Genomic DNA, 27909 nt, shown 5'->3' on the forward strand with positions numbered 1-27909 from the left:
TTGCTTTTTAATGAAAAAGCAACTTTATATGTACTTTTCTTCTCTGTTATTTAGAGGAATGATTTACATACAATAGAATATGCAAATCTTAAGTCTACAGCTCCTTGACATCTTCATATGTATAAGCTCAAGGATCCTCCACAAAAACAAGACATAAATTTATTTCCAGAAAGTTCCCTTGTGATCTTTTCCAGGCAATAGCTTTCCATCCTTCCATGTTTCTATCTTCTATCACCATTGATTCATTAAGTCTGGTTCCTGAATTTTATATAAGTAGAATCACACAGTGTAGACTCTTCTGAAGTTTGTGGCTTCTTTTGTCAACATAATGTTTTTGAGATGCACTCATACTGTTGTATATATCAGTTGTTACCCTTTATTGCTGAGTAGTAACCCATTGTATGACTACACACCACAATTGTTTACTTGTTCACCCACTGAGAGACATTGGATTTTCTCACATCTTGGGCTATTATGATAAGCTGCTATGAACATCCTTGTGCAAGTCTTTTTTTGTAGGCACATATACTATTTTATCTCAGATTAAATCTTACAAAAGAAATATATGACATAAAATTTTTAATTTTAAAGTGAGATCTAGTATTTTTTTATGGCCATTGTATTTTAAACTAAAAGAAAATACTTAAAAATCAGAACTTCACAGTTTCAATCTAAGAGAAAGGGAATGTACAAAATTCAAAGCATAAATTTGTAACAATTTTATGCTCCCAGATGCAGAGTTCAAACCAAGATAAAAGAATTATAAACCTCGCTGGGACCCTAGAAAACTACTTATTGCTCCTACTCCTGAATCTTCGTTGCTTCCAATGGAAAGATTTCCAAAGGGATGAGATTTGCCATAGGAACATGATTTCAATTTTTAGTTTTAACAATTAAAAAAAACTTCCCTCTAGCTGAAAGAATAATGGAGAAAGAAGTATAATTATAAAGTTAAAAGTAAACCTATCAAATAATCAAGAGGCCAATATGTCAGGGCTGAAAGGTCATCACCATTCAGGGAAAAAAGTTAGGGAACTGAGAAACCACTGAAATGGGGCCAGTGGATGTGGAGTCATAGATGACATGTCCATGGTATCTAGCCTATGCTAGGGAAAAGAAGGGTTTTCTCTAGGGATGATGACAAATACAATCTTGTCATCATGTTGCTAAGAATCACAGATAGGATGGCTATAAATTATCCTCCAGACTGAAAAACTTTGAGACTAAAAGGGGTGCTAAAAATAAATATTATTTAATTTTTTAAAAAGATTTTATTTTATTTATTTATTTATTTATTTATTTATTTATTTATTTATTTATTTATTTATTTTAGAGACAGAGAGATTGCAAGCAGGGCGAGACACAGAGGGAGAAGGAGAGAAAGAATATCAAGCAAACTCTGCACTGGCCACAGAGCCCACGTGAGGTTCAATCTCACAACCCTGAGATCACGACCAGAGTCAAAAACAAGAGTCAGAGGCCTAACCAAATGAGCCACCCAGGCACCCCAATATTACTTAATTTTTAAAATATTTACTTGCTCATTTACAAATTGGATTTTATTATAGTGGAAGACATTTTAAAAATAGTCCTAATCCAAAATAGTTTCCAAAAATAAAATTATTTTTATTTAAAATATGGACGTGTGTTTTTGTGTGTTTGCATGTGTGTGTGTATGTGTGTGTGTGTGTGTGTGTGTGTGTGTGTCATACGGGAGGAAAAATCCTCCTTTCTTCCTCCACCTTCTTTGGGTGTCTAGGCCTAAGAATTAAACTTCTGTAAGATATATTGACAAGAGAAAATAAAACTTCAATAAAAACAATTTATGATTATCTGCTTTATATATTTTTTGCACGTTTTTAATTTTCATTGAATTTTTCAGGCATGAAACTGACATGCATACCAAAGGAAGACTGTACTTTTTGTTCAACCCTTTACCAATTGTTCACTATTTCAGAAAAATCACAACACTGACAGCAGCAGGGCATATGAGACTCAGTCTACCAATATAAAACACAATGGCATTAGGGATCCCTGGGTGGTGCAGCGGTTTGGCGCCTGCCTTTGGCCCAGGGCACGATCCTGGAGACCCGGGATCGAATCCCACGTCGGGCTCCCAGTGCATGGAGCCTGCTTCTCCCTCTGCCTGTGTCTCTGCCTCTGTGTGTGTGTGTGTGTGTGTGTGACTATCATAAATAAATAAATAAATAAATAAATAAATAAATAACCACAATGGCATTAGTCTGCATTCGTATCTGTCCCATGCATATATGTAAGAGAAAAATAGGCTAAGCAGCAAATAGTATTAAGTTGGCTATGACCCATGACACCTGGGGATATTCCAAAATATATTTATTGAGAGTATCTTTAAATATTTCATTTTATTGGCATAATATATACCTTTTAAAAATTCTGCAGCACGGTGATAAAAAAAATCTGTATTGTAAAAATTACTGATTAAAATTATTTACTTACTTTGGATTTGCCTCTTGTTTCTCCGTCTTACACTGAAACTGTCCCTAGAGGTCTCCCACACAACTTCTTTATGACTTTTTATATTACTGTTTCTTTTTCCGATCCATTTCCTATTCCCTGTTGCCTACTGACAGGCTTTTTAAGAACTAGAGACCAAATATATGCCACAAACTGAGGAAGGATTTCAATATTAGAGGTATTCTTGTGATTCTTCTATACTCCTTGGTCTCTCATCATAACATAATTATTTTGCAACTTGCCGTACAAATAAGTCCAACTAATTTCCAGGAAGGCCAGACATGCTTATGGTCTCTACCTCAAAGCTGTGTAATTAATCTCAGCATGTGAGCCCTACTTCAACTACATTTATTTCCCTCTTTTTCTCATCACATGTCATTCTTTCTCCCAAAACTAGTTTTTATTCTAGTGTTCCCACACCTCTCTTCTTCCATTTCTGTACTTCTTCCACAGAATAGCTTCTAAATCTTCTCTTAGATCCAATTTTATTCAGATCAAGGAGATAAAGCAATCAACTGATTCACGTCTTCAAGTGGAGCTGTGCTTTGCCATTTACACCAAAATATTTTGTTTATTGTAACTCACTTCCCTTTTCTCTTTCCTTTATCATACTAGTTAAAGCATTATACCAATTTTTAAAAGTATGTGGGGAGTGGGTATAGGTAATATTATCAAATGTATTTCATTCTATGATATAAAGAGAACATAAACTGTTTTTTTTTTTATAAAAGGAAGGCACTCATCTGATGAGATTAAATAGTTGAGTGGTAGTTGCTTACCAACTCAACTCATGGGGTCCCACGCCTGAGCAGAGAGCCGTTTTTTGGCCTATAAACTCCCTTCCTGGCTTCAGCAAGGCTCTGGGGCTCTTTGCCTTCAGTGTTGTAGCCCTGGCAATGGGCCTGCCTTGGGCTCCTGGGCTCTGTCCTTCGAGCCTGGGGTTCAGAGGAGCCCCTGCCCAGCCCCTCAGTATTACCATGTCTCCCTCTTCTTAGGGATAGCAGAGACAGAGCAGCTTGCAGGAAGCTGACACCACTCCCCGCCATGCCAGCTTCCTCAGCCTCTGCAGGGCACTCAGTGGGGGACAGCAGGACTAAGTAGGACAACCAGTTGGAACCCCACTGTTCCCAAAGGGCCTGATGCCAAGGGGTGACGAGCCCAGCACTGTCTTCTGGAGCTCAGGCCCCAAACGTAGCTCCATGGCCTCTGCCAGTTGGCTTTGGAGGTGATCTAAGCAGCCCCCTTATCTGTACATAGTGACTGGGGCAGGGGATGGCTGGCCAGTATAGCAGCTGACTTCTCTGGCCCCTGTAAATATTGGATCAATGAATGAATAAACTCTCCTAAGAAAAAAAAATAAAAAATAAAAAATAAATAAATAAAAGCAACTTGTCACTCCTGAGCAACAGCGCTCACATCACTGAGGTCTGTGAACAGTCACTTTTCGCATTCATCCTGAGTGAAAGATGGAATGACTTAAGTACAAATGCAACTCAGAAGATAAGGAAGAGTTAGCTAAGTAGAGAAGGGATTGGGCGAGATAGGAAGAGAGGCCAAATTCTCAAAACCAGAATCCTCCTCTTATAAAGAACACTGAAAGAATAGACAGTTTTTTACTTGAGCGCAGAGAAATCTGCTACTAAAAGGTGGTGAGTGAACCAATTAAGGCACAGAGTTTTGTTGAGTAAAGGGCTAACTTTTCCATTTTAATAAGTTCAAGTGTTTTAAGATGTGTATTAGAAGAATACTAGTTTCCACATAGTGTCATGAGACAAAGTTTCCTTTTAAAATAAATTTAAGAAAAAAATAAGTAAATTTTTCTCTTTTAGTAGTATCAGTACAGGTAGGGGTACCTGAGTGGCTCAGTAGGTTAAGCATCTGACTCTTGACTTTCACTCAGGTCATGATCTCAGGATCCTGTAGGACTGAGTACCACATGGGGCTCCCCGCTCAACACGGAGTCTGCTGGAGATTCTCTTTCTCCCTCTCCCCATCCCTCCCCCCACTCTTTCTCCCTCTCTTCTCTCTCTCTCTCAAAAAAAAAAATCTTAAAAAAATGATTTTCACCTAAGTTTCCAAAATATATATATTAGTACAGGGAGAACAAGAAAATGGTAAATATATAGCTCCTATTGAATAACTGAATTTGGGTATGCTCTGAGCCATAGCATGAAGGTTGGCAGTGGAGGAGAAGCTCTGAGATGAGATGGATGAAGGAAGTAAGTGCCAGGTCAGGCAAAGTTCTGTAAACTGCTGTAATGTTTCAGGACTCTATCTTAGAAGCAACAGAAGGTCATTAAAGGATTTTGAACAGAAGAATGACAAGATTGTATCTGTGCTTTCATAAGATCAGTATGGCGTCAATATAGGATCGGAAATAGGTAGGCCAGTTAGACAGCTGTTCCAGTGGTCTAAATAAAAGACAGTGGTGGCCTAAAGTCAGGTGACAGTAACAGAGATGAGGGGAATTTGAGATATAACATATATCTTGGAATCTAAAATGTCGTAAATTGAAATATGCCACTGGCTTTTCAGAGAACATGAAGAAATATAATACTAAAGGAACATATCAATTTTAAGATGTCATTATTCAAGACACAATAAACTATGGAAAATCTATGTTTCTTATAATGGAGGAAGTATAATTTTTAGAGGGTAGAAAATAGGGTGTGGAGACTAATCATATGACTGATGATAATGGTCAACCAGTTGGAAAAAGTTGAAATTGCTAAGTTCTCCAGTCCTCAAAATTCTAAACAAAACGACTTCACTCCTTGGCTTTGTGGCTTTGATATGACAGATAATTTCAGTGATGCATATGGAATCTAAAATTCAGAAGATCACTGGAGAAATAAAAAGCAGAAATCCCTTTTCATGTAAAGATATACTTGAGAAAGGAATGTTTTTCTGGCCTGCTGGCCTTCTAATATCAGATACCTAAAACTTATACGTTGAAATTTGCTTCCAGGAAACAATGTTCACAGCACTCTGAAAGTCAAGGCCTAGTTGTGGCTATTATTATGACGATGATGAATTATAGCCAGTGCCCCTGGCCTAGGCCTCAAGGTTTGTTTACAATTTACAGTAAGAGGAGCCCAGCCTTAAATTACTGTTAACAAACCCTTGAAGTTAAAAAAAAAAGTTATGTAAATACATACATATCATCATAGCTTTGCACAGTGCCAGTATCATAGCCAATGAGGTTTATCCGAGGCACAATTATTGCTAATTGAAAATACATAGTAATATCATCTTTTAAATTCATTGCTTAGAAAACAAGAGGAAGAAACATTTTGCAACTATATACGTCTCCTCTGATCGAAGTTTAACTTCTCAAAAAAATATGGGATGCCTGGGTGGCTCAGTGGTTTAGCACCTGCCTTCAGCCGGGGGCGTGATTCTGGAGTCCTGGGATGGAGTCCCAAATCAGGCTCCCTACATGGAGCCTGCTTCTCCCTCTGCCTGTGTCTCTGCCTCTCTCTCTCTCTCTCTCTCTCTCTCTCATGAATAAATAAAATCTTTAAAAAAAAAAATATATATATATATATATGTCCTTTGACTCTGCTCCCATCATTAGGAAATTTCAATTACTCTATTCCTTTTGTGACTGCTTATCATTTAAAAAACCCCAAATCAGCTGACATTTAAAAAATTAAATAGGGCACATTTTCTAGGGGGGGGAGGGTGGTCCCTGTACTCCCACTGGTCAGTCTAGCCAAGCACACCTGATTATACACGAAGCCATTTCTCACTGGGCCCAAGGAAAATGGTAGGACCATTTACACCAAATGAACCCAGAATGATAGGACCATTTACACCAAATGAACCTAACATATTACTGGAGTAACAATTGCCATTACAGAGTAAACTACAGCTGCCAGGAGCAGTACCAGGGAAAGTCCTTGGATGACAGACACCATGACAAAATAGAAGGAAGAACCTTCAGAATCAGAAGGGAGGAGGAAACCCCTCATACAACAATCTTAAAAATATATAAGGAGGAAATCATATTTAAAGCAAACCTTTAAAAAAGCAGGGAAATTCTGTTATTTTTTTCCCCTCTGCCGGCAGTAGCCTTCTGGTATTAGCGCTGCAATGCATTTGCTTCTCCGTAATATTCTCAACACTAACAAGATCAGAGGAAATGATTTATTCCACCCCCTCTCCTGCTACTTCTGAACGGCAACGGGTGTCCTTGGGGACACAGGATTTCTGAATTGCTTTCGGCCATCTGATATTGCAGCTCTGCAGCCTTCCCTAGAATGAGCCAGAAAAATCAAAATAATTACATTAATGTTGGGAATCAAAGTTTATTGACTCTCCCTTGAGGTGGAAAACCAAAAAAGCTGGTTACAAAAGTTGCCAGCTTATTTAATGATACCACTGCCTCCTCCCCGGTCTTGTCAAAACAGCTTTTGAAAGCATTTTCAAATAAAGCCACCTTTGGTGTGCTCCAATTCAATAGCTTATCTATTCTCTTTCAAATAAAAGCTAGCGCCTATCATCTCGCCCATCATCTCGCCTTCCACTCCAGATCTCCTCAAAGGGAAGACCCGACAGGCCCTCTTCCTCTGCCAAGCCACTGCCAAAGGCAATTCTCCAGGGCAAAATCCCTGTCATCATGTCTGCTCCCCTCAGGAAGGTTCTGCCTCATTGAATATTCTTCTAAGCCAATGAGAGAATCATGTGCACACCTCCCTAAGGTAGCAATCTGCATTTATCATAGCACTGATGGCTGCTGATGAAACTGGCAGCAGCTGGTTTCTCTCACGTTCCAACAATTCTTTGCAACATCCAAGTGAGGGAGGGATCTCATAAGCACACCCATTTCAGAGATGAGCCCACGGACACAAAGACAAGGTGTTTTGCTGATATGTGTACCATTCACAAGATGGAGTGAAGGCCCTGCCTGGCAAATAACAGGCTTAATATAAAAGATTTCTTGAATTGACCAAATTAAACTGAAGTAGGTACTCAATTACTCCTTTTAATTAAAATGAACCAAACTGAACTGAACCAAGCAAAATGTAACTCCCTTTATGCCTCGTCAACACTTACTTCTTTTTCTTCTTTTTATTTCTGTGGTTTGGTTCTTGGTCTAGGTTTGGTGAGGATTTTTTTACCTTTTTTTTCAGACTTTTTTATTTGATTATTTGACAGAGAGAGAGAGAGAGAGAGAGAGCGCCAGTGAGCACAAGCAGGGAGAGGGGCAGAGGGAGAGAGAGAGAAGCAGGCTTCCTGTTGAGCAGGGAGCCCTACATGGGACTCAATCTCAGGATCCCAGGATCATGGCCTGAGCCAAAGGCAAACGCTAAACCACTTAACCGACTGAACCAGGTGGGCACCCCTTTCTTTACCTTTTTTAATGAAAATTCCCAAACGCAAAGAAAGATAAGTATAACGAATTTCCAAGTTTCCATCCACCCAGGGCCAACAAGGATCAAGATTTTCCCATATTTGATGTCATGTCATTTCACCCCTAATTTCTTCAAGCGTTATGCTGTGTAGAAAACACACTAGGCCTGAGGCTGCTATCCTTAGAAAGTCCGGAAGCAAAGTTGACTCTTGACTGGCATCTGGAAACTTGGATTTTAGGAGGGTTCTTATGACCCTCAGAACTGAGAAAGATGTTTCATTATGCTTAACCTGTTTGTACAAACAATACAGTTTATCCCAAACACCTGCTTTCCTTTTGGGAGGCTTTAGTGTTGGTACATATTAGGCGAGCCACCTCCATGACCAGCCCCTAATAAAAACCTTGGGCACCGAAGCTCTAGTGAGCTTCCCCATTAGACAACATGGCCCATGTATTGTTACAATTAGAGGAGAATCCCTGAGTAACTCTACTGAGAGTAGACACTCAGAACCTTGTTCCTAGTATCCTCTGGATTTCACTGCATATGCTTTTCCCTTTACTGAGTTTGCTTATCTTTCTGCTCTAATAAATCATAGCCATGAGTATGACTATATACTAAGTCCTGTGACTTAGTCCTGTTCAGCAAATCACTGAACCTGGGGGTGATCTTGGGACCCTGACCCTTTGCCTACCAACCAACTTAACCCTCCCTTCTTCACAGAAACAGCGCTGACCCTGGAGAGATACCAAACTGGGAGAGAACCCTGTCCCACTTTCATAGCACACTGAACTTCTCCTTCATAGCATTTATCAAAACTCTCCCTAAATAATGTTGAGATTAGGGGTGCCTGGGTGGCTCAGTCAGTTAAGCGGCCAGCTCTCAATTTGGGCATAAGTCACAATCTTATGAGTTCAAGTCCCACATCCAGTTCTGCACTCAGCGGAAGTCGTCTTGAGGATTCTCTCTCTCCCTCTGCGCCTCCCCCTGCTCGCTCACTCAAATAAATAAATCTCTTTTAAAAAAATGATGTTGAGACTATTTATTCATGGTCAATCTAAGTACCACCCAAGTACCTAAGCTTCTATTAGTCAGGAACCCTGTTTGGCTTGCCACGTATCCCTAGCAATGAGTACAGACAGTAAGAATTTTAAAAATCCAAGGGGATACCATACCTTCCCTCCAAGTGCAGTATAAGAGGTACAGTTTCTATGATTTCCTCTGCATTTTACGAATTCATTCACTGAATATCACAAGCTTACTGTGTAATACTTACCATGTCCCAGTTCAGGTTAATATCTACTTCATTATCATCATTTTATACTTAGCAAGATCATACCAATGTTTTATCTTTTAGGTGAGGAGGCACAAATCTGTACCCATCTAGGTAATGGTGACTAATACACCTATTTACAACACATTATAGGACTCTCTTTTCCACCTCAGAATCCTTTAGAGTTTCTCATTCAAATGAAGACTCTTGGGATGATTTTTAGATGTCCACTAAAGTTTGAGAACCACTGCTCTGGGTCACTCTTAAAAGCAGAAGGGCATCTAAAAGTAAAAACAACCCACATGGATATGACTCTTCAGCTGAATTTTTTAATAGATGAATGTATCACAGGCTAAAATACAGAATAGATTATGCTACGCACCTTCCACTATTAAAACACCATGACAACTGATAGAATAAACATATAACTTCCTTAAAAGAAAAGAAGGGAGCTGCCCGTTTACTGCAAGGGACACATCTAATACATACACAGACTTGTGTGCATTTCACTTGTGTGCTGAAACAGGTCAACTAGACTTTTTTCATAATGGATGAAAATAAAATGCGATAGAATACACTTGGATGGAAATTAGCAAGATTTTTAAAAATTGCTAAGTTTGAGTAATCCTGTACCCTATCTCATCAGGGACAACAAAAGGCCAACAGGAACACACTGATAGTTCAAGTTGTGTTACAACTTCCTATAGCAAAGGAGGAATCTTAGAGGGGCACCTGGGTGAGCTCAGTCATTTAAGCCTTGGACGCCTGGTTTCAGCTCAGGTCATGATCTCGGGGTTATGAGATCAAGCCCCGTGTGGGGCTCTGTGCTGAGCATGGGGTCAACTTGAGATTTTTTTCCCCTTCCTCTGCCTCTACCTCTGCTCCTCCCCCCACTTGCACTCTCTCTCTCTCTCTCTCTCCTAAAATAAATGAAATATTTTTTTTTAAAGGAGGAACCTTGGGGGCAACTCCCAAAAGAGGAATTATCAGAGCCTTCTTCTGGGGGTTGTGGAATCAAAGGACACTGGAGTTGTTCTAGAAGCAGGGACCACTCAGAGCAAGGCAGTGATGGTCAGAAGAGAAGGAGTCATTTTGTTTAGTCCCTTATGGGGTCACAGAATGACTCTGTTTAAGTCTTATTCTGAGTATTGTTTATTTCCTGTTGCCAGCAAGGCTATGTTTTACTTTCTCTCACATATACTAGGAAATGTGTATAAAAACTTTCATAGTGGCACCATTCATAGCAGGAGGAAAGGAAAAGGAAAAGAAACAAACCAAACAGCCATTGATGGAAGTATACATAAAACTTAGAATTAGAAAAAAAAAAAAAAAAGAACAAGGAATGATGATCATGAGGTTAGGAGTTACCTCTTAGGGAGGCAGAGATGCAATAAAAAAGGCACACATTTGGACGTGAATTATTGGTGCTGTTTCCTTTTTAGGTTTATGACTATTTGTTATGTTGTGAAATAAGTAAATCAGAATGGGGTTAATGCCTGAGTCAAGGATGACGTTGTGCCATGAACTGAGGACTATCTAATTAATCTATCTCTGTGACCTGAGGTCCAAGCTGTTTTCAAACAAAAAATAACAGTAAGTACTGTCACCTACATTTCCTTCTCAGGTGTACATTCTCCACATAGCATTTTTAGCCACGGCACAGTAAACATCAGTTGCATTTATACAACAGCCACAATAAACACGACTTTTTATTAAATGCAAATGTCACCACAAAGCAGAATCAACTATTAACTTTATGCAACCTCTCATCAATGAAACTATCAATGTGCCAAGCAAGTCACAGGATTTATTATCTATGCACATCTTTCAGAGGGCTTCCTAAAACACAGCTAATTTCCATAATTGGTAACCAAATAAAACCATCGGCAGCCAGAAGAACACCAGTCTTTTCAGGAAACTGTATGTTACATGGAAATGTCTAATTAAATGTATAGTGGGACATTCACATATGCATTTCATCTTTTGCTCTTTCATAAACGCTGTCCTTGCTTCTCTATGTCACAAATATGGTATCATCCAGGAAATGAAGGCTGGAACACTTCACATGGTCCCCAGGTGTTCACTCCTTCTACCTTTTCCATAACATTTACTGCTTTAGAAATGTCCATATATTCCATGACAGTTGGGTTTTTTTTTTAAGATTTTATTTATTCATAGAGACACAGAGAGAGAATGAGAGGCAGAGACACAGGCGGAGGGAGAAGCAGGCTCCATGCAGAGAGCCTGACGTGGGACTTGATCCAGGGTCTCCAGGATCACTCCCTGGGCTGCAGGCGGCGTTAAACCGCTGCGCCACCGGGGCTGCCCCATGACAGTTGATTTTAAGGACATTTTTACAAAATAGCAACACCAGGTCCAAGTTCACTTTGGCGGTAGGGTCTAACAGAACTGAAGGAACGAAAGCCTTTTAGCAAATGAGAACACGCAAATGACCCTTATTTTTAAAAAGCTCTATAAACTATGTCAGAGAGGGGAATCACATTGCCAGACATCATAAAACAACATACAATTAAACTCTAGCAGTCCATTAGACGACCCTTCTAAGCAGTTCTGAGGAGTAGATGGCTTAAAAGAAGTAGGCTGGGGAGCGCCTGGGTGGCCCTGTCGGTTAAGCATCCAACTCTTGATCTCAGCTCAGGTCTTGATCTAAGGGTTGTGAGTTCAAGCCCCACATTGGGCCCCATACCCCATGCTGCATTTCACATCCAGTGTGGAGCCTACTTAAAAAAACCAAAACAAAACAAAGAAGTAAGCTGGGAAAAGTCTCATGATTTGCACATTGATTCAGTATTGCTGGTAGTTTTTTAGACCTAAGTGTGATTGCCCAATACTATTATCACTACAGAGAGGAAAAAACAGGGTCTTTTTAATAAATATCTGATTTCTCTCTGGCTTTGGTCCAGCCCCCAGTTGCACTTTCTCTTACTAATATTGCAAAAATAATTGTGTCTCTCCTGATGCAATCTGAGGTGATGCTATTGGAGATATGTAGGACTAACGTCTTCACAAAATGTTTGATCTGTTGAGAGAAACACTAAGGAAATTAGCCTGCCTCATTGTTGAAAACAGGTGGGATATGTTAGGCTCGTGTTTGATGAGAACTATACGTACAAGGCAAATTATGAAAAAGCTCCCCTTCCTTCAGAGACAAAGTCTCACCCTAGGCTTGAACAGCCTTTCAACTCCATCCACATCCCCAGATGGGCACCTTTTATTCAGGGTATTATATAGGCCACTTGAAGTGTGGTCTAGGTGTATCTGCCATGTTTCTTCCTTACTCACTTGGTGTTTTCCCTTTCCCTCCCCCCACCCCTTAAAATAATCCTATCAGATGAAGAGTTCCTGAGATGTAAGGAGCATGGTTGGCTTTCAACGTATTCATCAACTCCCTGAAATTGAGTGCAAAATGAGATGCCTGTGGGCACATGCCCACCTTTGTGAGGAGAAGTTCCCAAGAACTCTGGTGCCAGTTAAAATGACTGTGTCTTGAGTTTCTGACATCAGGAAATGAGGGAAGGAATAAGATGAAGAATACACACCATCTGCCATCAGTGCTGCATATTTTCTCCCCAAATCACATTCAACAGTTTACTCCAATCACCAGGCTTTTCATCCCTATAAGCACTATTTAGACTTTAAATGTGCTAATGACTCACCTGGATAACTGGAGAAAACTGCATGTTCCTGCCCCTACCCCCACCCCATCACATCCCAGTCCTGAGGTTCAGACTTCTAAGGTCCAGGATAGAGCCCAGGAATCTGAATGTTTCCAAGTGCCTCATGTGATTCTGGGGCAGATGGCTGCAAAATCAAGCTTTGAGAAACATGCCACGATCCACCATCAGGCAGGAATCATGCCCATGGATTCATCTACCCACAGGAAAAAAAGAACAGTATTTGTTTCTTTGTAAAGATCAGACTTTGGAAATCTTAACTTCAATTATTCTGTGAGCCACAGGAAATTAGAAAAACCCTTTTTTGTCTGATTTGATTTTTTAGCAATTGCTATTACTTGACAGTCCCTGCAGTATGTTAACATGGTTATTATTGATGACTCTTATTACCTTTCCTATGCAGTAAAACACAGGAATGTACACTGGAAGAGATGAGTATTATTCTAAAACAATCCAGGAAAGAAAGTTAATGGCAGTCATGTCTGCTCATTATTTGTGCAGACTGACTGCCATGAGGAACAGTGAAACCTCTTTTTAAAAGTTACATTGTGGCTTTAAATTGGGTTAACTCAGTGTGTGTAGCCATGAAACAAGTGGCTATAGAGATGTAAAGGATAGGACACTTTTCTCCATTCCTCTTTTGCCTTTTATTTTCCCTATGGTCTTTAATGCTTTTCTCTTTGGAATGGATGAACTTATAAAGTTGCCTTACATAAAAGCTTTGCTTGAAAGATTGGTAATCGTGCACTTTGCTACTGAATTGTCCAGTCTATTCAATCTTAAAAAAGGCTCTTCTCTTTTGTTCAGCCAGGATTATCTCCTTTGCAGAGTATAACAGAAATATCTGTGTATAAAACTGAGAAATTGTTCATAAATATTATGGAAGGCTTTTTGAGCTGTTTACTCTTAGAGGTCTGACTTAGCAAACAGTAAGAATGCTTTCCTGGGTTGAGGACTTTTTTACTTTTTTCTTTTAACTAAATCACCCACAATTCAAAAAAAAAAAAAAAAGATACACATTTCACAGCATTTTTACCCATGATTACAGCAGAAGGAAACAAACTGCTATTTTTAAGAGACAGTTTTAATATCTCTAACTACATTTGGGGAAAAAAAATATATATATATATATCAGCAGCACTATCTCCGGTAAATAACTTATCTTACCATTTTTTATTTGAAATCTTTGTGCTGAACCAGCCAATGAAATGGATTATCCCACTGATTTTGTTTCTCAAAGAAACAAAACTAGAGACAGCATGCATCACTGAAAAGTCAGACATATTAACACTAATTCAAAAGAAAAAAAAAAGACCTCTCTAGCTAGAGGTTAACAACACAACTCGATCAAAACCAGTGACATTTTTTATCAAACATTTATAAAATTGCTGTTTTGAACTCTGACCTGCTACAAATTGAATTAAAAGGTGCTGTTCTAATTCTGTCTCCTGGTACACAACGGAATTGCTATAGAAAACAACAGACCCTGTTCTGCACACACCCAGTTTACAAGGTTAAAGGGAGAGTGATTCTTTCATTCTCTCAAACAACAAGGAAGTTTTTAACACATGGCTCCTGCGTGTGGTTGCCAATTAAGGAATTGTAGTACCTGCCAATGCTGGTTTAATATTTCAACAGAGTAAATCATCAATTTCAATTCACTAGCACCAGTCATCCTGTCAATTGACCAAATGATTATCCCTCTCCTAGTGAAGAGTGCACCTGCCACAACTGAAGGAATTTTTTCTTTGTCACAAACCCTCTGGAGGCTGTGCCAGACCTCAACTTGGCAAAACTTGTTTGGTTTTCAGGCTCACTGGGAAGGTGTCTCCCTTTGTTCTCAGAGGGGCTCCTGAATGAAGGTCAAATTCTACTGTCTCTTTCTGATTGCCACTCTCAAAGATTTTTTTTTTTCTTGCTTTCTGCCATGAGAAGGAAGAAACTGTGCACAGGACATCTGTTAGGCTTGTGTTTAAAGAAATTTAACAAGGAGTAACCAGCTGGACAATCTCCTCATTGTGGTGGGTCATATTCAAGGTGGAGTATAAATGGTCTGGCAGTAAATTCTACCCATACTTTTTGGGGAGTGTACAACAATTAAGCCATTGGCCTCTTGAGATCAAATTGAACTAGCTCTAAACCATAAATATATATTCATGATTAAAATACCTGTAGGAAAAGATATTGTTCTTTAATGGATATCTATGCATTGTCTAGATCATAAAGGGCACCTCCTCCCAGTTATCAGGTTATCACGTTTTGATTCTGAGAGCTATTTCACAACTCAGTAAATTAAAGATAACGGATAATAATGCAAGAGAATTCTTGTCTACAAACACGCAAATGCTGTTCCATCCATTGTAGCTTTAATTGACCCTATCCCCACCTCAGAAACCACTTTTGCCTCCATTTGCAGTATTCCTGATCTATAAACGTGTTCTTTCGATTCTCTTTAGACTTGTTATGAAGATCTGGTTGGTTCTCTCATCATGAGGTGAGTATCATCTTTAATACGTGTTCATTTTACATCACTAGGAAAGTCATGAATTTTCCTTTTTTGAGAATAATCCTTTAATATACACATAAATCTTGGACTCAGGATATCCAGTTTAGAGTCCTTTGCTATTTGACTATGCCATGATCCTTCTCACAGCCTCTGCACATGCCATTTCTCTGCCTGGAATGTTCTTCCCCACTCCCCGCTCTAGCTTCTGGACCTACTTAATTCCTAATCTTCCTTCAGATTTTGACTCAACCATCATTTCCATAAGCAAGCTTCCTCTGACCATCCCTCCTCTCCATAGACTGGCTCAAATCTCCCTTTGATTTATATGCTTTCATTACACCACATACCTCTCCTTTGTTGCACTTTACACCATTAAAACTTACTGATCTGATTTTTCTTTTTTGAAAGATGTATGTATTTATTTGAGAAAGAGAGAGCACTAGTAGGGGGAGTTGTAGAGGGAGACAGAATTTCCAGCAGATTCCCCAATGAGTGCAGAGCCCCATGTGGGGCTAGATCTCTCAACCCTGAGATCTTGACCAGAGCTCAAATCAAGAGACACACTCCTAACTAAGCTATCCAGGCACCCCTTGATCTGATTTACCTGATATCTGTTCTCTTACTAAAATAAATGTCCCCAGTGGCAGGAACCATATCTGCTTTTACACATCATTCTACCCCCAGCTCCAACCAGGTACCTGGCACACAGAGGGTTCAAAAATGTATGCAGCCTTAATATTTGCTGCATATATCAATGAAGCAATAGATCCAGGATTGGTGAATGGACAGGGTTATGAAGACTCCTGCTACAAATCAGAAGACTTTGAGACCAAACCAGACTCAAGAGAAGGAAAAAGAGACACCATACTTTGATGCAAGTGCCAATAATTTTGGAAGATCATGGAGATACCTGTTAGAGGGTCCAACGGCACTCCCTCAGCCTTTATACGGGACCTAGATCAATATAGAATCTTTCTGAAATTCTTCTCCCCTTCTCCAAAGGATTCTAAAATCCAAGAGAAGCTAGGTTTTCCTGGGCATTCTGAACCAGAACAAAGGCAAAGCATGTAACGAAAACAGCTTGAGTTCTTTATGGAACAAGAACAGCATGGTATAGAGGAATGCTTCTCAATGTACTCCCTATGCTGGCAGTATCACTGAGAAATTCTAAGGCCTCACCTCAAACATACAAAGTCAGAAATTCTGGAAGAGAAGCCAGCCATCTGGGTATTAATAAGCCCTACAGTTGAATCTGATGCTTGTCAAAGTTAGAGAGCTGCTAGCACAGAAAGAATATGAGCCTCCAAGTCCCCCAGACTCTACCATCACATAGTTGTTGAGGCCCAGGACAAATACTCAAACTCTCTAAGCCTGACTTTACTTATGAGGAAAATAAGAACAAAACTTATCTCACAAGACTGTTTTGAGAAGCAAAATGACTGACAAAATATGGATACTAATCATAACTCATTTGTATTTCTCATTAATCCCATCATCATCACCACCATGTCCAGACTCCTAAGGCCTGGAAACCCAGAGTAGGAAAAGACAGGGTACTTCCTTTTCCTGGTACAATCAACAGAATTTGCATAGGAGTCTTAGGGATGGGGTAGGAGAGATTCAAAATTGTGTACCTTTACTGCCTTCTAGCTGATACCACCATTTTTGCCAGTGATTTATAATTAATTTCTTTATAATACAATAAATAAGATATGAAATAAAACACAGTAAGATATTAAAAATAAAGCAAAATAACTTAGCTGGATACAGCACTTAAGAAGCTACACAATCATTTGGCAAACTAGTCGATCCCCACAGAAAACCTGAGAGCTGTTCTTTCATTCAGACAAGTGGACTTGCCCAAGGTCACAACAGCTGGTCCTTCCAGGTCATCTGCAGATCCAGAACTTGAACCCAGGTATTGTGATTCCAAATTCAGTGATATTTTTTCCCTCTATTTCTCACTGCCTATGCTTCTATTTTTGCTTATATTACTTTTCCAAGGAAACAGACACTCACCAGACACACTGTAGAATAAAATAAGCCTGACATTCTTTAGAGCACTTCTTGGACCCTGACATATGGTTCTTCTGGTTGTCTTTACTTATAAACTTCAAATTTAAAGGAGCAGTTCGTATTTTTTAACTCCTTATTAACAATAATTGGTCCCTTCTGACATAGGTTGTTTTTTCTACAAAAAACATTTCATGCTGAACTTGAATCTGTTGACACCAGCCTTTTTAAGACCCAATCATCCAAATGTTTGCTTATAATACAGAGAGCAATGAAGCCTCTTCCCTGCTTCTAAATTATGATCACTTTCATGAATGTCACCCATTCATTCTGGCAATGAGTGTTCACAGAGCACTTCCTCCTTGCCTGGCACCATGTGAGAAGCGCTGGGCACACAGTGGTGAACGGGACAGACATGCTGCTTACCAGCCTGAAAGAGTCGGGGAATCAGCCAATAAGCCAAGAGATTAAGGAAGAAAGCCCCTGACCATAGTTAGCGCATTGGCAGAGGAGCAACAGGTATGAAGTAAGGAAGTTGCACCTACATCTCTGCAGGGGCTGGAGAAGCCCAGAGGACCAACTCCAGACAGGATGGTCAGGGAAAACCTCTCATCAGAAAAAAACGCTTGACACTAAACCTTATCGTGACACTAAATAATCTAACGTGAAAATACAATACTCAGAAATATGAGCTAACAGAATGGGTGAGTTAGAAGTGGATTATCTGCTTTAACATGAGGATTCAATCCAGGGTTTTACTTCAGCAGACTCTCCTAATATACATATATTTTATATCCCTACTCCTATTAAATATCGTTTACATTAAATATAAATATAAAAGCTGGATGCTTTTTACACAAATTCGATTCACAATAAAATGAAACAGCTACTGCCAAAAACTTGTAAAATAATAATAAGGTCGAGAGGTAGAAAGAAACAAAGGAGAAAAATAAAACTGTTACTCAATGCTTTTTAAGGTCCAAGTGTGAAGCTACATTTTTTGACATAATTTATTTAGTCCATAAAACAATTCTGAGTTTTGGGAACATCACATTTTACAAAGAAAGAAATCCAACTTCAGTGAGATGAGCTTATTTGCCAAAAGGTCTCTCAGTGGGTAAGCCACAGAACAGAAAATCTGCTAAAGCATAACAGAAACAGAAAAATCTGATCTTTATGTAGCAACTGTATCCCACCCACTCTGCAAAGCAAGGGGTCAACAAACCAGGGCTTAAGGGCCAAATCCGAGCAGCTGCCTCTTTGTACCGCTGCACACTAAGAATGATGTTTACATTTTGAATTTGGTTGAAAAATGCAAAAGAAGAACAATATTTCATGATATGCGAAAGTCATGCAGAAGTCAAATTGCAGCACCCTAAGTAAAATTTCACTGGGACTCAGCCACAGTAGTTGTTTAAGGCTGCTTTCATGCTACAAGGTGGAAAGAATCCACAGGGTCCCAAAGCCTGTAAGACTTTCTATCTGGCCCTTCACTGGTTGCAAACTTGCAAGGCCAAGAAGAGAATTTACAGACATACAAGTAACATACACCCTTGGAAATGTTGTTTCAAATATGACAGACAAACACAAATGCAAAGGCAGCCATAAAATGCCTCTGAAAGAATTTTTAACCTCATGGCAATTGTCTGAGGCTCTACTTTCCCAATTTCACCTGGAGGTTTCATTTCACTGGCGCTCCCTCCTACTGAGGAAGTCAAGAATCAAGTCTCCTAGGAGGGATTTAGCACGGTTCAACCAGAGCAACAGCTGCTGTGTTGCAGCTTGCATTCTCAGAAAGGAAGCAGCACAGGGTCTCCACTCTGCACTAGTTGGCTCAGCTTGGGTCTTAGACAGTACGGGTTGAGCTCCAGGAATGGTTCCAAACTGTTTTGTTGATTTCCAACTGTATTGTCTCCTCTAAATATTTTCTGGTTCAAGTGAGTATGCTCAATTGTGAAAATGAATTCTTATAAACAGTCCAATCTGGGTGGATAGTCAAGTTATACCACGAAGTTCAATTTTCCCAGTTAAGGGGGAAATGCACTTTTTCTTTCCAGTCTTCAGGCTACAAGGTTGAAGGCTTGAGCTACAGGCTATAAAATGTCTCCGGTTTTTCCAACATTCTGTGGCCATATATAATGTGTTGGTCTCTATGCCTTCTTTGTCATCTACCTATGTATAGACATTGTCAAATATTGGGTCATTTGGTACTTTTTTTTAGACTATTTATTTATTCGTGAGAGAGGCAGAGACACAGGCAGAGGGAGAAGCACGCTCCCTGAGGGGCACCCAATGCAGAACTCAATCCCAGGACCCTGGGATCACGACCTGAGCCAAAGGCAGATGCTCAACCATTAAGCCACCGAGGTGCCCCCATTCTGTATTTTCAAAGGTAACCTGCAAGCTAATATTTAGGGCATATACCTTAAAGTCAAAGATGGCCTTTACCTTGTATGGCAACAGGGCTGCATTTCAATGGAAAGCCATAAATCAGCTACAGCCCATTCTTCAGAACAGTCCAATTCTAGTTCTGTTAACGGTCTTTTAATGGTCTTCAAGCTCTTTTGCACTACCTAATTATAGGTAGCAAATAGATATGTAAAGTCCATCCTGACAGGTACTGATTTTAATTGACTTCCTCCCACAAGGGAAAAAGCTTTTGTCTCCATTTGCAACTCATCTCAACATTTGTGTACTCTATATAAATTTCTGCTATTTTAACTTTTTCTTCAAGCCAGTTCTTATATCTCCCTGGTTCCCTCTTATCACACAAGTAAAATAAAATCTTTAGTGCATGCTCCTTTTTATATCTATAGGAGACTTGTGATTTTACCTTTTTCTGAAAATTATCTTCTATCAACCTAAAAGGTTGGTAAGAATCTAGAATGCATTATTTTAAAACTTTGAATTTAGAGTGATAACACGCCTTTTATGTGATGAGTTGCATCACATAATGCAACTCTGGTCTCCTTTTAATGCCGTTGGATGGCATCACGAAAGTTGTAAAAGAAAAACTGTCCAGAGGAGCAAGAAACAGGTGTTAACATAACAAATTATTCAAATGCTTGTTAGGATGGACGGAGAATTTTTTGGGACTTTTTTCAGAGAAATCAGTCTCAACTCCAAATACAGCAAAGACAGCTGGAGGTTTATGGCCAGGGAGCAGAGTAAGGGGGTTAGTGGTTGGAAAATCACTGGAAGGAGACATCAAAAGGAGAGGATTCTTGCTGAACTGGTGTAATACAATCCATGGTCAAAGCAGGCTAAGGACCCAGACATCCGGGATGGGAGATGAAGAGATGAAGATCATTTAGGGTGACCAGATATAACTCAGCAGGATTCTTGCTAAAAAGGGTTGGCCAGGTCAAAGACAGGATGAGGGTCAAAGTCAAGGCATAGTAGAGAACAAGACTCAGAAGCCAAGCCTAACTATGTTTGGTCAAAGAGAGAGTCACTGTTACAGGTACTAGCAAATGTATAAAAGGACAAACAAATCAAACACTATTTTAAAGTGAAGTGAGGGGATCCCTGGGTGGCTCAGTGGTTTAGCACCTGCCTTTGGCCCAGGGCACGATCCTAGAGTCCCAGGATCGAGTCCCATGTCAGACTCCGGGCATGGAGCATGCTTCTCCCTCTGCCTGTGTCTCTGCCTCAGTCTCTCTCTCTCTCTCTCTCTCTCTCTCTCTCTCTGTGTCTATCATGAATAAATAAATAAATAAATCTTTAAAAAAATAATAAAGTCAAGTGAAAGACATAAATAAGGCACCTAATAACATGGCCACACTACCTTAGTTTTAATTTGCAATTAAATTTTATTCCCAGGTGTATCCTTATGTAAGTAACCACTTCACAGAAAAATATAAAATGGTAAATTAAATGTTGTTTCAATTGCTACCGTCTTATAGACTAAGAGAATAATTTGACTCCTGAAACTAGTATCAACTACATTGTTTAAAATTTTAGAAAAAAAAGAATTCAATGATATGTCAACTAAACTGTGCCATGTACCTAATGTGTATCAAGAATTTTATAAAATATATGAAACAGAAACTAAGCATATACTATTCCCCATACTTTCATATAAGCAAAAGATACCACTATTAATCTCCAAATTCACCACCTCCAGCCTATAGAATAGAACAGGAGGATGAGGGCTATTTGTGAAATCTGAATGCCACTATTCACTACATTAAAACAGAATGGCAACAAATGGCAACAAGTCTTGTCTCTCAAAGTGTAGTCCGCTTCCCTTACCCTGGACCAGTAACCTGGGCATCACTTGGGAGCTTGTTAGGAATGCACAGTCTCAGGCCTTACCTGCTGAATGAGAATCTGCACTGTAACAAGATCCCCAGATCACTTTTATATACATCACAGTCTGAGATACCCCGCTCCAGGACTGAGGGAGAACAAAACTACCCCTAGAATTATTCTTAGCACATTCCTTCAGTTATCCCTTTTTTACATAAGAAGAGTGGTTTCTTCTGAAACAGAGTCAGAAGGAGAAAACGTGTTGATTGTGACCACACCAGCCTTCATTTGCTGCCTGGGGGTGGGCCTAGAGGTTCATGCTGATTACTTGGGCTTGTGAGTAAAATCAAAGTCATGGGGAAAAGGAAGAGGGTACAAAAACAGGAAGATGATGGACCCACAGGCTTTTGTCTTTAGAAGACAGAAAACAATCTCAATTAGACATTCAATATATATATATAAGTATTCGATATAGTAATTGTTAAACAAATTATGACATAACTATACAAGAGAACATAATGAAGGCATTAAAAAGAACAAGGTCATTCTTCACATATCAGTATGCAATGACCTAAGATATGCAATGATCTAAGATATGCAGTCTGCTAAAATAAATTTACCTTTATTTTTTTTTTTAATTTTCTTAAAGATTGTATTTATTTTTTTGACAGAGAGAGAGAGAGAGAGAGCACAAGCAGGGGAATCGGAAAGCAGAGGGAGAAGCAGACTCCCCGCTGAGAAAGGAGCCCAATGCGGGGCTCTGTTCCAGGACCCTGTAATGACCTGAGCTGAAGGCAGACTCTTAACTGACTGAGCCACCCCCACCCAGGCACTCCTAAACGTAGCTTCAAAAATGCAAGAGAATGGTATGTCAACTACACTTCAATCAATCAATCAATAAAATGGATTTCTTAAAAATGCAAGGGAAAAATAATGCAGGGGCAGCACGGTATATACAGTGAGTTATTATTCATGTGAGGAAAAATACCTAATTGTGGATTTGCATAGAACACCTCTGGAAAGACACATATGAAAGGCACAATATTTGCCTCCTGGAGGGGAGCTGAGGCATAAGGGACACAAGTGGAGGGAGGCTGACCTTCCATTGTGCACTTCTTAACACTTTTTGACTTGTGTGATGATATTATCCAATTGAAACAATTTTTTTATATCCTGAGCATTAAAGAATACCTTAAAAAGGATATAGTCCAGTTCCCAAGGTAACAGAGGAATCCCTTCTTCATTTTCCCTGATAGATGGTCATCTATAGCTGTGTCCAAACACTTTCTGTGACACTTTCAGGGCTGAGATGTCAAGGGTCTAAAAATTATTCTGACACTGAGCTAACGTCCGTGTTCCTAGAATGCTGCCCCACCAGCCCACCTCCCAACCCCAACCCCTGTCCACCTTCATTTGATGCTAGTTTTCTCTGCAAAACAAACTAAGCCCCTTCCTCTCCCAGCCTTTATAACATTTGCCCAAGGCTTTGGTGGCTTTCTTTAGTACGAGGTCACAAAAGCTGGCAGGGTAGGCAAGGAACGTAAATGAATCAGGCAGGCCTAGCCGAGACAAAATAGGCAGCGCATCCCTACCCCTGCAGACGAGGACATGATGAGGAGCAGGGAGCGCCACGGCCAGGAGGCCAGAGAGGCAGCAAGGATTCTTTTCCAAGGAAATACTGCCATAGAAGAAAAAGGGCCAGCTGTGGCCGTATCTTCCAAGGGAATTTGGAAACTGACAAATTTATTTTAAATACCTCAATTTTTAAAATGTTGGCAACCAAACTAATTCTTTAAAACACTGTACAGATGAAACAAAATACATGTGCAGCTGGATGTGGCCTGCAGGTCCCTGGTCTGCACTGTGTTCTGTCACCTTTCCTCCAGGGACTATGAGGATTTCTCTTTGTGTTGCCTTCTGGTTAAATTTGCTAGAAAGAAAAACAAAACTATCCCTCTTCAAAAACTTAATCAGTTATATTTTGATTTAATTTGACAATTTACTAATCCATCTATTACTCCAAAAGATGCTAGATAATTTATTTGCCAGTAACTGTGCTTGCAGACACAATTGTGCCTACAGTCTAAACACACCCACAGTGTGTGTGTGTGTGTGTGTGTGTGTGTGTGCGTGTCTGTGTGTGTTTCTTCTAAAGACCACTGACATTATTACAATATCCTTGGTGGTAGGAACTGCAAGATCACTCAGATGGACAGTATTTCACAGTTGATTATGTGTGTACATAGCCCATTATACCACTGGGGTTTATTTGTAAAACATAGCTCTCATTTTCTTTTTCTTTTTTTCTTTCTTTCTTTTTTTTTTTTTTTTAGCTCTCATTTTCCAATAGACTTTCAGTAGAAGAAAGTTTCTAAAAAGAAAGTTTCTAAGAAAGAAAAATACAAATTTCCTACCACTCTACCCTGTGAGAACCTAAAGAGACTATTAGGCAATAAAAAAAAAAAAGGAAACTGAGGGATAAATTTAACACTTAAAAGTGACTCTTTTAGCAGGAGGTTTGGGCACCCAGCCAGGTTAAGGAGAAGTAGCTTTATACGCACACCTTAACAGCAGCCTAATCTCTGATCTTCACTACTCCTCACTTAAAGCCCGGCAACCCACTGAGTCATCACAGCCAGTGTGTCCCTTCTAACTTGTCATCTGTTTGTTGTCACCCTGTGCCATCTGCAGTGCTCTGGACTCTAACTGTGAAACTACTTTATTGAAATAAACAGCAAGGGGAAAAGAACCCTTCTGGTGGAATCATGACCTGCATTCATTGGGAACTTATGGTGGGGACCACATGACACTGCATAAGGCTGACGGGGTAGGGGGAGGTCCCACTGCTAATAGGTAGATGCATAATGGTGGCTAAAGGAAAGTGCAGTCGCTAGAGAAACACCACCATACATCTTCCCCTTGATACAGGGACTCAATTTTTGCAACTATATTTATGCTTTCGCCTCTGCTTCAGGTAACGTAAAAACAGACTAGGAAACTCAAGGTCTCGTGGCACACACAGAATATGCTTATACTGATTATGGTCTAACTCTAAATACAACAAATGACAACATTTGCAGAGTCTCAAAACCAAGAACCACCATGATAAAACAGTTTTATAGTAATTCTGAAAAAGGAAACACTTATTTACAGATATAATTTATGTAAATAAATATTATCATTTTAAATCTCTTAATAAATAGGCATGTCATTTGTTTTTTTTATTTTTTTTATTATTTATTTATGATAGTCATACAGAGAGAGAGAGGCAGAGACACAGGTAGAGGGAGAAGCAGGCTCCATGCACCGAGAGCCCGACGTGGGACTCGATCCCGGGGCTCCAGGATCGCGCCCTGGGGTAAAGGCAGGCGCCAAACCGCTGTGCCACCCAGGGATCCCCTAGGCATGTCATTTGATATAAAGCATCAGGAAAGGATTTTGAAACCTGTAATATCTATCTATATGGCAAATGGAATCGACACAGAGAGTGTGCAGCAGGGAAAAAAACTGAGGATTCCATCTTTATAGATTAATTCTTGGTTAGCTTCCAAATGAAAACACTCTATTTGGCAGGTATTTTCTGTAGGAAGTGAACTTCTCACATGCAATAGCCATGTCAAACTTTGTTTTTAGTTGTTAAGACACTGGAGTATCTTTAAATCTCTTCCACTCATTAATTCTAGGAGATTATTTGCACACATTTCTCAGGATATTCCATTTTAGACATCTTGAAAATGTTATATAAATGAAATGGGCAATTAAGATGTCACCAGGAAATTCTATGTGCCTTCTTGCAATGGGATGCTTGAGAAGGTCCCATGATCCAAACTGGCCTATTCATGAGTCTTTCTGGAGCAGTAGAGGTAGGAAGTAGGGAGCCAGGTCCCAGTGCTGGTGGAATGCACTGCATGATCCTGTGGAAACCACAAAAGCACATCTTCCTATGCCTGCATTTCCTCATTTGTTACAGGGAGAAGAGACCTGGATCCTAATGGAGCTGCTGTGCAACCCACAAGAAAGAATGAGAAAACAATAAAGAACATAATGATGATAAGGTTATATACTCATAATGTGGAAGGAAGATGTAAGAAAAACAAGGTGGTAATGCATAAAAACCTTGTAGTCTGTCACACAAAGCATATTTTTTAAAAAAGGCAAAAAAAATAATTAAAAGTAGCTCAAGCAATTTGAAAGCATATTCTCTCTTAAAGAAATGACAACAGGTAAACTCCATTTCCTAAGCCACCATAAATTTTTCTAACACCTTTCTCTGTCCATCTTTGCCACTCTTGCTCTGCACCCAGACAGCAGCTTGACTGCTCCATCAAAGGCACCTCACAGCTCTAAGAAATCTTTCATTAAATAATGAGCACCTGCCAGGTACTAGTAACTCAGCTTGATCTTATGACTTAGGTAACTAATCTAAGTTCCCAAATTAGTGGGATTTTGATGTGCCCTGGAACTGCAAAGATCAAGCAGGTCCCTTTTCATCTTTGTATAAGCCAAACATAGTTGACAAACACTAGTGTTGCAGAGTGTTTAACAAAGTGACTGGTGACAATTGTTCAGATAAGTGACAAATGTACAAACTGGAAATGTTGACTCGGGTTTTAGGTTTCCATAGGTCTCGAAACATCCGTGGCCAAGGACTGAAACTCTCACCTGAATAAATACCTATCTTCAGAGTTTGAGCACTGGAGGCCACTAACATGACAAAGACAAGAGGTATGCTTGGACCCATCAAATAACAGATCAGCGATTCATGCCCCACTGATGGGAAGCCAGTGCTGTAATCATCTTATTCCAAAGATAGCATAAAGATTTACACAGATGTCAAGGCTAGATGTCACTCTGCCGCCAGGGAGCTTGCCATGCGAGTCATACAAAAGAAGTCAACACCTCAGGAAAAATCCTTCTAGAAAACATCAATTCCTTCTCTTTTTTATTAATATATTTTCTAGGGACACCTGGGTGGCTCAGTGGTTGAGCATCTGCCTTTGATTCAGGGTGTGAGCCCGGGGTCCTGGGATCGAGTCCAACATCAGGTTCCCTGCAGGGAGCCTGCTTCTCCCTCTGCCTGTGTCTATGCTTCTCTGTCTCTCATGAATAAATAAATACAATCCTTTTAAAAAAGAAAAAATATATATTTTCTAATGAATTTTTTCCCTGCAACAACTTCTTCTCAGATGCTACATATCCTGAAATTATTCTACCTTTTGAAAACTATCTTGAAAGCTTTACACTTTATAAAATCTTTCCTCTCCAGTTCACTTAAGAATCTATAATATCTGCCTTGAGGTTGACTTAATTTCGATTTATTCCAACTGGAAGCCTTCCTCCACTTTCTAGATATGATCTAGCCAGGTACAGTTTCATAGATTCAGCAGCATTTTCAAATAGGCAGCTGCATGATACTGATGCAGCTAAATCTTCAGGGCTCCTGCTGCATGGGCCCCTGGGGTGCTGGGAGTTGCTGGAAGTCAGTGGTCTAAGTGGGAGGAGACATCAAGAAGCATTCCTATTAAGCTTTTTTTGGGAGAGAGATGGTGAAAGGGAACCAAATTATAGAACTGTAATGTTTAAATGAAGATTTAACTTTTCTATCTAATTTTGTATTCATAATTTTTTTATTCTTTTTCTTTTTTTCTTTTTTTTTATTGGGGGGCAGGAAGAGGTGGAGGGAGAGAATCTCAAGCAGGCTCTGTGCTGGGTGTGGAGGTCGTAGAAGGATCTCACAACCCTGAGATCACGACCCAAGCCTAAATCCAGATCGGATGCTTAACTGACTGAGACAACTAGGCATCCCATTCCTTTTCTTTTTTTTTTTTTTAATTTTTATTTATTTAAGACAGCCACCAGAGAGAGAGAGAGAGAGGCAGAGACACAGGCAGAGGGAGAAGCAGGCTCCATGCACCGGGAGCCCGACGTGGGATTCGATCCCGGGTCTCCAGGATCGCGCCCTGGGCCAAAGGCAGGCGCCAAACCGCTGCGCCACCCAGGGATCCCCCCCCATTCCTTTTCTTAAAGAGGACTGCTCTCACCCCAAATAGTAAAGTTTCCGACCTCGGAAAACCTGAGACTGCCCTGACACAGAGGAAGGCACGTCAAAATACTTCTCTAGCTTGTATTCCCCATTGCTCAAGTATTCAAACTATGAGAAAACTCTGGATCTTTAAAAATAAAATAAAGGCAAGGAGAACAGTGAAAAGTGATTTTAAATGTACATCTTTAAGACAGCTGATTTTCATCACTATATTTTCTAGTACCAGAGTGTAAAGTAAAATGAAACCGACAGAACTTTCTGGCTCTTTGACATTTCTTCCC

The 27909-nt window shown here is 39.8% G+C and overlaps 1 protein-coding gene and 1 non-coding gene across 6 annotated transcripts in view; one reads left to right on the top strand and one right to left on the bottom strand.

Moving 5' to 3' along the window:
• FHIT (fragile histidine triad diadenosine triphosphatase) overlaps positions 1-27909 on the bottom strand; it is a 1370758-nt gene that overhangs the window by 1288510 nt on the left and 54339 nt on the right. The gene's annotated exons all lie outside the window — the stretch shown is intronic.
• LOC121496408 lies at positions 5662-5805 on the top strand. Its single transcript, XR_005989219.1, has one exon. It is a non-coding gene; the product is annotated as a U4 spliceosomal RNA (small nuclear RNA).

This window comes from Vulpes lagopus, chromosome 7 (assembly GCF_018345385.1).
Source record: "Vulpes lagopus strain Blue_001 chromosome 7, ASM1834538v1, whole genome shotgun sequence".
Taxonomy (NCBI): Eukaryota; Metazoa; Chordata; class Mammalia; order Carnivora; family Canidae; genus Vulpes; species Vulpes lagopus.